At 36.0% G+C, this 9,886-nt stretch overlaps 1 long non-coding RNA gene across 1 annotated transcript; it reads left to right on the top strand.

The window, feature by feature from the left end:
• The first annotated feature begins 6,888 nt into the window (after positions 1 to 6,888).
• LOC128197936 (uncharacterized) lies at positions 6,889 to 9,394 on the top strand. The gene is made up of 3 exons (XR_008250680.1): positions 6,889 to 7,024; positions 7,172 to 7,244; positions 9,230 to 9,394. It is a non-coding gene; the product is annotated as an uncharacterized LOC128197936 (long non-coding RNA).
• Positions 9,395 to 9,886: the final 492 nt, after the last annotated feature.

Here is a 9,886-nt window from a genome sequence, read left to right on the forward strand (position 1 = left end):
AAGAAGAGATATTGAAAAGAGATTTTGGAGTCGCCACCATAGTTTATTCTGGAAAACTACGGAAAAAAACCATAAAATGATAAGGCATGGTCAAATTGAACCAGATTCTTGGTTCGGGAGTCGGTTACGTGTAGGGAAGGTATTAGCACCCTACAACGCCTGCCCTAAGGCAGTACCTTTAACTAAATGCGTGAATGTGGATGTGGTTTTCAAAGTGTTTAACATTCCCTTGAAATAAAATTCTAAAGAAAATAAACAATATTTTTTAGCTTTTTGGGCCCGACAAGGATTGACCTTGCTCCTACGTATTCTCATGCAGAATGAGAAATCAGGGTTCCGTAGTTCATTTAGAAACTGTTTGAGAAACTTGTTTGGAAAATTGTTTGAGAAATTGTTTGGAAAATGATTTGGATTTTTGGGAAAGTGAACCTGACAAGGACTGGCCTTGCTCCTACGTATCTCCACTTTTGATGGAGAATTAAGGATCACGTAGTTCTGGCCAGGAATATTGTTTGTGGTTTGCAAATATGGATGTTTTTTAGTTTTTTTTGATGATTTTATGTTTTTTTGTATTTTTATGAATCAAACAGGAAAGGTTTTTATCACAAGGACGATGCGTGCGATCACACATGTGCTTAAACCTTTAAAACACATTTTTGTAATTTTGCTTAAGAAAGGAAAAAGGCTTTTAGCACAAGGACGATGCGTGCGATCACACATGTGCCTAAACCTTTAAAACGCATTTTTGTAATTTTTATTCAAGAAAAAGGAAAGGTTTTTAGCACAAGGACGATGCGAGCGATCACACGTGTGTTTAACATATTTTTGTAATTTTTATTTAAGAAAAAGGAAAGGTTTTTAGCACAAGGACGATGCAAGCGATCACACGTGTGCTTAACCTTTAAAACATATTTTTGTAATTTTTCGTGTTTAAAATGCAACAAAAAAAAATAAAAATAAAAATAAAAATAAAAATAAAAATAAAAATAAAAGACAAGATCTATGAAGTGGGGTTATTATACAAGGGGTTGCATATAGTAAAATCGAACGGTCAAACAAATGATAAAAGCGTAAAAATAAAATAAAATCAAAACGAATAATAAAAGCATAATAAAAAAAACATCTGAATAAGAAATAAGGGTGCAAAGATTAAAAAAAAAGTGTGGGGAAAGAATTAGACTCTTTTGTTTGAGTCCAAATGATGATATGGGTACAGTAGTGAAGTTTGGGGGTGTTAGAAATAAAATGGGCCCAATGCCCAAATCCCTTTGTTGTTAGCAGAAAACGGAGTGGGGTGTGAATGGGAAGTGGGGGATGCGCTTCGTATTGTCTGGTCTAGGCCCAGAGTTCCTTTACTCAGAAACTAGTTAGGGGTTCTTCTTCCCTCCTCTCATTTTATCACTTGCACCCAACATCCCAGATCTAAGTTTCTCCTTCACATACTCGCTCCAGCACTCAAGCACCCACTTCATCCCACAGCCTCGCCGGCGACACCGAACGCCACCTAATCCACCGCCGGCTGCGGCGCCACCACCTTCTCTCCCTCTCCTCCGTTCGAAAATGGCAACCCAAAGAGGGGTTTGCTTCCTCTACACGTGCGCCACCACCTCCGCCAAGACCGGCGGCCGCCAGTGCGCCGATGGCTGCCCTAGATCCTGCCAGTTGTCGCGCCGAGCCCTCGCTCCTCTACCTCCCTCCTTCTCTTCTACGCTACTGCCGCCACCACCTTAGCGGCACGCTCCACAGACTCAAACTCTTCCAAAAAAACTTTGCGCAGGAAATCTTGAGAGTTGGAGATGGGTTGAGAGTTGAAACGAATGGGTTTGGTGGATGACAGTGTTAGAGGTAAGAATGAAAATGGTTGGCTGGGTATGGGTGTTTGGTTGTGTTGTGGTTTCTGTGTGCAGGTTGAAGAAACGAATTCGAAGAAGAAAACGGGTGATGGTTGAAGATGTTGACCGTTTGGAGTTTAGGCCGTGAGTTGTTTCCTGGGGTTCCTTCGGTATTGACAGAGAATGGAGAGGGATGAGGATGGTAGGCGTTGGAGGTGAGGGGTAATGGGCGTGAGGTATAGGTTGAAGATAATGGTTGGGGAATGGTAGATTCCCGTGACATGCTTGATGGAGGAAATCGGTTTCTCTAGAGGTTTCTGTTTGATGAGTGTATGGCTGCCTTTCAGTTCACGCATGTTTCAACTATTATTACTTACACTTAGTGAATCTAGTGGATATTGAAATTACATATTGGTGTGTGTTCTTGATCAACACGTGAAGTCACAGGTGAAGCAAACTAGTACGTACTGATCAAACATCTTTCATACATACGACATCATCTATTCGTGCTCAACCTCATTCGTTCATATTTAAACAGAGGGCATGCGTTCACACAGAAAAAGCTGAGAGTTTAGATAAAGAACATACCCGCGCAGCTTTAAGACGTTTCTCCTCTTAGGTTCTCCTTCTCCTCTCTTCTCGGAGAGATGTCTCTTGTTCCCTTTTTTGATTAGATTGTTGGATCCTATTTCATGCAGGTTTGAGGGGATAAACAAAAACGCCTGTGAAGTGATGGTAGGGAGGTACGGGTATAACAGGCGTTGGCCGTGAGGTGTGGTTGATTGGTTACGGGCTGGGAGCTGGAATGAAGTTGGTCCCGAGGTGGTGTAAGGATGAAGATGTTGATGCGGAATGATGAGGGAAAGGACGATGGTGAGGGGTTCTATGGGATGGTTCTTTTAGGATCAGAGTGAGGTCGAACTGGAAGTTTGAGCTGGATTTTGATGAGTGAAAAGGAAGCACTGAAAAATAGAAGGATTCTCTGAATCTGTAGAGTGATCAAGAGCCAAAAAAAAAAGGATGTTTCCCCCCCCTTTTTCCCTCTGCTGCTTGCTTTCTTTTATAGCCAAATCTCAGAACCCGTGAGCCTCCCAATCTGTTCAGAATTCCTCCCGTGATCCTCTTTTCTTTGCATGCTGAGCTACAGTTTTTTTTGGCCGTGAGAAAATAGGGTGAGGGCCCCTCAATCTTGTCTTCTTCTTCATACTGTGGACACCCTGTGCGTGGGGTTGCTTCCTCTTCTGTGCATGCTGGATGGTGATGCTGGAGATGGGAACCCTTGGTGGAAAGCTTAGACCAATTTTAAAATGTAGCCACCAACTTTATGGATGCTCGGTCAATAACGCAAACAAACGACCGTTCACAAAATAAACGAGCGCTCACAGTCTGCGGACGAGCGGCAGAAGAGCAGGACGAGCGGTAGATGAGGTAGTGATCGTCACTGAGAATGGACGAACGGTTGCATGCAAGGTAGGAGACGAATGTCAGAGGACGAACGCTTGATCAAAGAGGACGAACGCTCGCAAGCTTGAATACTGGCCGAACGGTTAAGTTGAGGTCGAACGGTTGAAACTGAGGACGAACGGCAGAAGAGCAGGACGAACGCTTTAAGATTAGGACGAACGTTTCATAGTTGAAGAAACCGAACGGTCGGTCAGAGCAGAGGACGAACGGTTGCGCCATGCAGAGGACGGACGTCCTAAAGACTCATGTTTGAGGACGAACGGTCATAGCTGGAAAGCTGAACGATTGGAAACGAGCGATCGGTTTGAGCACAGCGGGCGAGCGTCATTTGAGACGCATCGTAGAGGACGATCGCAATCAGTGGAGGACGAACTCTTCAAAGCTGGAACGATCAGGACGAGCGTTTGGGACCGAGAAATGCCGAACGTCCGCCCTTCCTCTTTTTTTTATTTTTATTTTTATTATTATTATTTTGCTTTTTTTTTTTTGAAAGTAAATTTATTAATCAATCCGGACGAAATTGGGTATTGACAGAAACTATAGTAGAAATTGGAGAATCTGAAGGTTTATTTAGTGGATTTGAAGCTATAACAATTCTTGGAGAACCAAAAGTTATAATAGGTGGGTTTGGTGCATTTGAAGCTATACTTGATCATTTTGGTGGCTTTGGTCCTTTTGAAATTGTATCATCTGAGAGTAAATTTACTTCAAAAGTTGTAATCATAAGGACCATAAAAACTAGGAGAACTAGAAAAGTTAAAAACCCCTTCATTTTCTAAAACTAGTTTTTATCTCAAAAGGCTTTTTAGAATGGATGTATGTTTTGATATCAAATATAACATAGGTATGACCTATATATAGTGATAGCCGTAGACTAATTTCAACCTTTATGACATGAGTTGTTTTTATTTAAACTTGTCATTTTGTCTTATTTTTTTCAGAGTTTTTAGTTGTCATTATGGTGAGCAAAAATAATGAAGTGCACCGAACTATCATTTTAAGTGGGTAAAAATGATTAAATATAAGTTATAACGTATAAGTATTTATTGTTCATATTCATCTTTTGTTTCAAAGTCATTGAATAGTGATGACGCTAGAATTTATGGTTATTTGGAGCATTTAATTTTTCATGTTTATTGTGCACAACTTTTGCATGTGCATTTAATTTTTGTTTTTGCTGTTAAAATTAAAAGATAAATATTTTCAATGTTGACAGTGGATAATTTGAAATGGGTCATGGTTCCAAAAATGTGATAAAGCGAGATTAAATTTTATAGTTGTAAGTAAAAACTTAAGCGTTTGTTCGTTTGAAGATATTCTCCGTAGTAGAAGATTTAAGAGGATGGAAAGTGAAATTTTTTTTGTTCGTTTGAGATGAAATACGGATGGAAAGTGAAATTTTTTTTGTTCGTTTGAGATGAAATACGGATGATTGTGCAGATGAAATTGCGGGATGTAGTATTGATTCTCATCTCTCATAATAGAAGAGATTTGCAGGGAATTAATAACTTTTACAATATTATCTGTGTTATTGTTATAATAATAATAATAATTATTATTATTATAATAATATTTAGGGGTATTTTGGTAATCTTTAATTTTTATTAATTAAACAAATTTTTTAAATCTGTCACATCAATCAAATCTTACACTAATTCTTACAAATTTTACTTCCAAATTCACTCTCAATTACCCACAAATTCACTCAAAAAAATAACAAAAATATTACCCTCAAATTCATTCAATTATTCTTTCCTAAATCATCTCTCACAAATCACTTAAACCGAATACTTCCTAAGTTAGTATTATGTCTGTTTTCATGTGTGCACGTGTTATGTGTTATGTGTTATGTGGTGTGTGTGAGGTGTGTGTAGGGTATGTGTATGTGGAGAATGAGGTGAGGTGCATGTGTAAATGTGTAAATGTATGTATTTGTTTTTGTTTTTGTTGTGAAGTTTATGATTAATATTATTTATTAGTTGTTTATATATTCTAAGTAAAATATCAACTATTGAAATATGATTTAACATGAAAAAATTAACATAGATATATGTCTATTATTTTTAAAATTTAAGGTTTAAAACTCAAGATTTCGAATATGAACGAGTTATAATTTCTAGACCAAATTAACCACTAAAAATACATTTAATTCATAAATTTATTTACATTTGATTTTCTTTGTTTCATGTTTAGTGTAAATGAATGAATTTATTAGTTAAATATAATTATTAAAATATTAGGAAATATAATTAAAAAAATACATGACGTGTATGCATACAATTTTGATCCATATTCATATATTAAAATTTCTATTTTCATTCCTCATGCAATGTGATTCTTACTTCTTTTTTCCATTGAAGACGATATTTACCTATCTAGAAAGTTATTTTTCGCAATTTATTAATACATATAAATTATATTTATTCTCTTACATTTGACTAAATTTTGATATTATTTTGCATTAGTCTTCATAATATACACAATAAAATGATATGTTAGCTCCCAGCTAAAAATAGACATTTTAAAATCTTTTACCATCATATTGAATAGTCCATCTATCAAACAACACATAAAAAATAAATAAATTATAGATTGAATTAAATTTAGTAATATTAATTATAGAGGTAACTCATGCAATTCTAATAAAATTCATTTAACCCATAAATTATACAAACTAAATATAAAAGATTTACATTAAGATATTATCATAACATTTAAACTCACCCACCCACACAAATTGTGAGTTACACTCTTACTCCTCACAACAAATAAAAAGAATTAGTTGGAAACACTTATTTATGAGTTTATTTTCTAGTTCTTATTTTATTGGTGTCACTCAAGGTGATCATCTAACGTATGAGCTCTCAACCAATTTACAATAGTATTCTTATTCTTATTTTACTAGTGCAGTCATTTTCTATTATACAGTGTTTGCTGAACGAATGATTTTTTATAATTTTTCAAGTAATTGAGAGAAATAAAAATTCTTTAAAAAAAGAAAATCTATGAAGAAAGGAATTCAATTGTCGAGTCAGAAAACATATTATTTAAAAGATCTTAGGGCAACCTTTTTATAAATGATAATTCCTTTAAAATAAAAATATAACTTTTCAAGCAAAATTAAACAATTTTTTTAGTGAATTTAATTAAATAATTACTGAAAATAAAAAATATTAAAAGTATTTTTTCTGTTTTGAAATTATTTACCAACAAAATTGAGGATATATTTTTCAAAAACTATATGATATTTTGAAATTTATTAGATATGCCCTTACAATATATGTTAATTTATTGTTAATTTGATTTATGGTTTATATATCAATGCAATAACTCCTTCTTAGACATTTTTTTTTATTCACCATATAAGTAGATTGAAAAAGTCTCAATCTTTTTTAAAATTTTTACTTAAAAGTATTTTACTTAAAAATATATTACTATAAGGATTAAAGTAGATTTTGTAAGAGCCTGAAAAAGTTTAAGGCCATTGGGTCCTATGTGGGGCAGCCAGGCTCATCAGACTAAGGCCAACCTAACCTTAGGAAGGGCTCCTCAAAATTTTTCATTTTCTGAGCTCTTTTCTCTCTCTAAGACTCTTTGCCCTAAACTCTTCTCTGCCTTCTCTCTAAATTTCCAGCTCTCTGAACTGTTCAATCTTGGGTTGGAAGGTGCTCAAACGTTCACCACACCAAAGGCTTCCTTTTGAACCGATCGTATTTTCGTTTGGACCGGTAAGTCGTTTTTCCCTTCTCTTTCACTATCTTCGAACCTAGAGCATGCAACATTAGTGGTTGTATGTTACTAGGGGGTTTCGTTTTCCTATTTATGCCAAATCAAGCTCTAAGAGCTGTTGCTGTCACCACTTTGGTGGTTTGTAGGGTTTGGATTGAGTTCGCGTGTGTGAGATACCAAAAAGGGGCGTCCTTGTGAGCTTGGTAATACAACTCTGAGGTAAGGGGAGCTAGTTACATTTTAGATGTTGTATGATATGCCTGTTTGAATTATTTTGATTATTTTACTGTATGCTACTTTTGGTGATGAGCATGTTTAAATTGTGTTTGTTGAAAATGAGGAATTGGTGTGACCATGGTATGCTTATTTTCACTTGACTTAGATGATTTTGTTGGCTGTAATTGATTTTGTGGGAGAGGTGGGAGTAAGAATTATGTAATATTGGTCATATGGACAATAATTAGGTGCACAGGTACTGTTCTAGGTTACTGTGAAGGGAAGTGAGATAAGGAAATGGGGAAATCGGAGTCTAAAACACCATAGGACAGTTTGGATGACTTAGATAAATCAATTGTGACTTGTTGAGAGTACTGTGTTGGTAGGATAGAGGAATCTTAAAAACCTGAGTTGGCACATCCCTGATCATAGAGCAGCCCTGGTCTGATCCAGTGAGTTGTAACTAGTCATATGTGCTAGCATCGAAGGTGAGACTGATGCGTTCAGACATTTGATTCTTCTCCGATGACCAATTGGGTTAGTAAGGAGTGGTTGAGGTGGAAATCATGTGTTAGTCGCGTTAGAAGGGTAAATAGTTAAGGAAGTACTCTTTTGAGTCTTTTGAAAGGAACTGAGGTAGAGAATTTGAGCATAGGTAGTCCTGAGTGGAATTGGGCAGTTTGGCTAGCTGGGATGAGTCAATTACAACTGGTTAGGGTCATAAAATTGAGTAAAGTCATGTTCAACATGGTAGAATTGAAATTGGGTTCTTGGGTTAATATAATCGGAGTTTAAGTTAAAACTTGGGTACTGATCACTTTAAAATCATGTTAATAACGCTTGATAATCATCTAGACAAGTTTAATTAGGTACAAAATATGAATTAGAAGTCTTAAAAGTTGGAAGAAAGGCCTAGAAGTGGTAAGGAGTGGGTGAGTGGGTAATTCTGCAAAATTTGCGTTCTGCAGATTATGCAGACTCGCTAAGCGAATGTTTTCGCATAGCGAGTCCTCACAGAGAGGTGCTCTCTGTTTGAGCATTCGCACAGCGAGTTGGTGCGCTGTGTGAAAGACTAGAGAGGGTTGCTATCTGTTTGGTAAGTCGCGTAGCGAATGTAGTCGCTTTGCGACTGTTGCTAGCTTGGGAAATTAGTCAAATTAATTCGAATAGCGAATTTGGGGCGCTATGCGAATTTTAGTTGTCCCCCTGTCAGGAAAATTCGCTCAGCGCATCAAGGGTGGTACGCTATGCGAATTTTAGCTGAAAAACACTCCCCTCGTCAGGAAAATTCGCTCAGCGCACCAAGGGTGGTGCGCTGTGCGAATTTTTGCTGTCTTGCCATGCATCTTGGTGCGTTGTGAGACCTGGTTCAGTGAGTTTCATATTTTTCCACATCTGTTTGAGCTGTTTGATGTTGTTTGACTGCCAGGATGTATGTATGGTGTTGTTGAGTGGTTGTAAAGCATATGAATGTGAACTACAATGATGTAATTGAGTATGAAGTGGACATCTCAGGGTGAGATGATTGAAAGTGATGTGTGGGGTGTTGTTGTTGTTCTGTATAACTGTATGGAGCTTTGAACTGGTATATCTATCCCTACACTCAAAGCACTGTTCATGCTCAAATTGAGAAGAGCAATGTGAGTGGTGAGAGTAGAGGGAGGTCCTCGTCTATAGTCTTAGAGTTTAGACATAGACAGATGGGGGATTTACCTTGCATAGTGTTGGGGAGTGCCAGCTGAACTACGCAAGTGCAAAGATGACCAATAGTTCGACAGTTATACCAATCCGGATGAGTCGTGTGAGTGTTTGAGTCATGGTTTAAAGTGGTATGCCTTGATTGTTCTTTATATGTAGTTAAACACGATGATATTTATTGATTGAACTATATGATTACTGCTTGTTTATCTAGCTCACCCTTGCTTCTTTGTTATGTGCTGCTTGTGTATGTTTTCCTTTGCGATGATCATCCACTTGGATGGAAGCAGATGTTGTTGAGGAGGTTCCCTTGGAGCAAGAGTTGAAGGACACTGATGCTACAGTGCAGTCTACTTAGGAATTTCCTATTTGAACGCTTGAAGTGTTGAATACTCTAAACTGTTTAAGTTTAAAATTATGTCTTCATATTTGGATGACTGTAATCCCGTACTTAATTGCAAGTCATACTCCAACTATTCTCTTTATTTAGATGTTGACGCCTATATTATATGATTGTGGTTATTATATATTTGGGATGTCACATATTCGACCTAATATAAAATTTTAATTAATTTTTAAATATTTTTTATAATATCACATGTCTTTGAAATATTTTTTTATAATATCACATATTTTTAAAACATTTTAATGTGTAAGTTAATTTTTATTAGTTATAATCTAATTGAAAATTATAATTTAATATTCAACTTGTTTGACAGGTTAATCTAGATTTAGATTGCCACATTTTTTGGTGTGGGTCTCACATTTATGACAATTTTCTTAGTCTAAATTAATATGACATGATATAAAATTTAACTTGATCTTTTGTATATCTTAATTCGATTTTGTCAGATATGAATATGATCATGATAAACTTAGTACAATATATTTGAAATTTGAATATCTAAATTAGATATTTGTATACTTTAACCCATGTATAGATAACA

Source organism: Vigna angularis, chromosome 7 (genome assembly GCF_016808095.1).
Source record: "Vigna angularis cultivar LongXiaoDou No.4 chromosome 7, ASM1680809v1, whole genome shotgun sequence".
Lineage (NCBI taxonomy): Eukaryota > Viridiplantae > Streptophyta > Magnoliopsida > Fabales > Fabaceae > Vigna > Vigna angularis.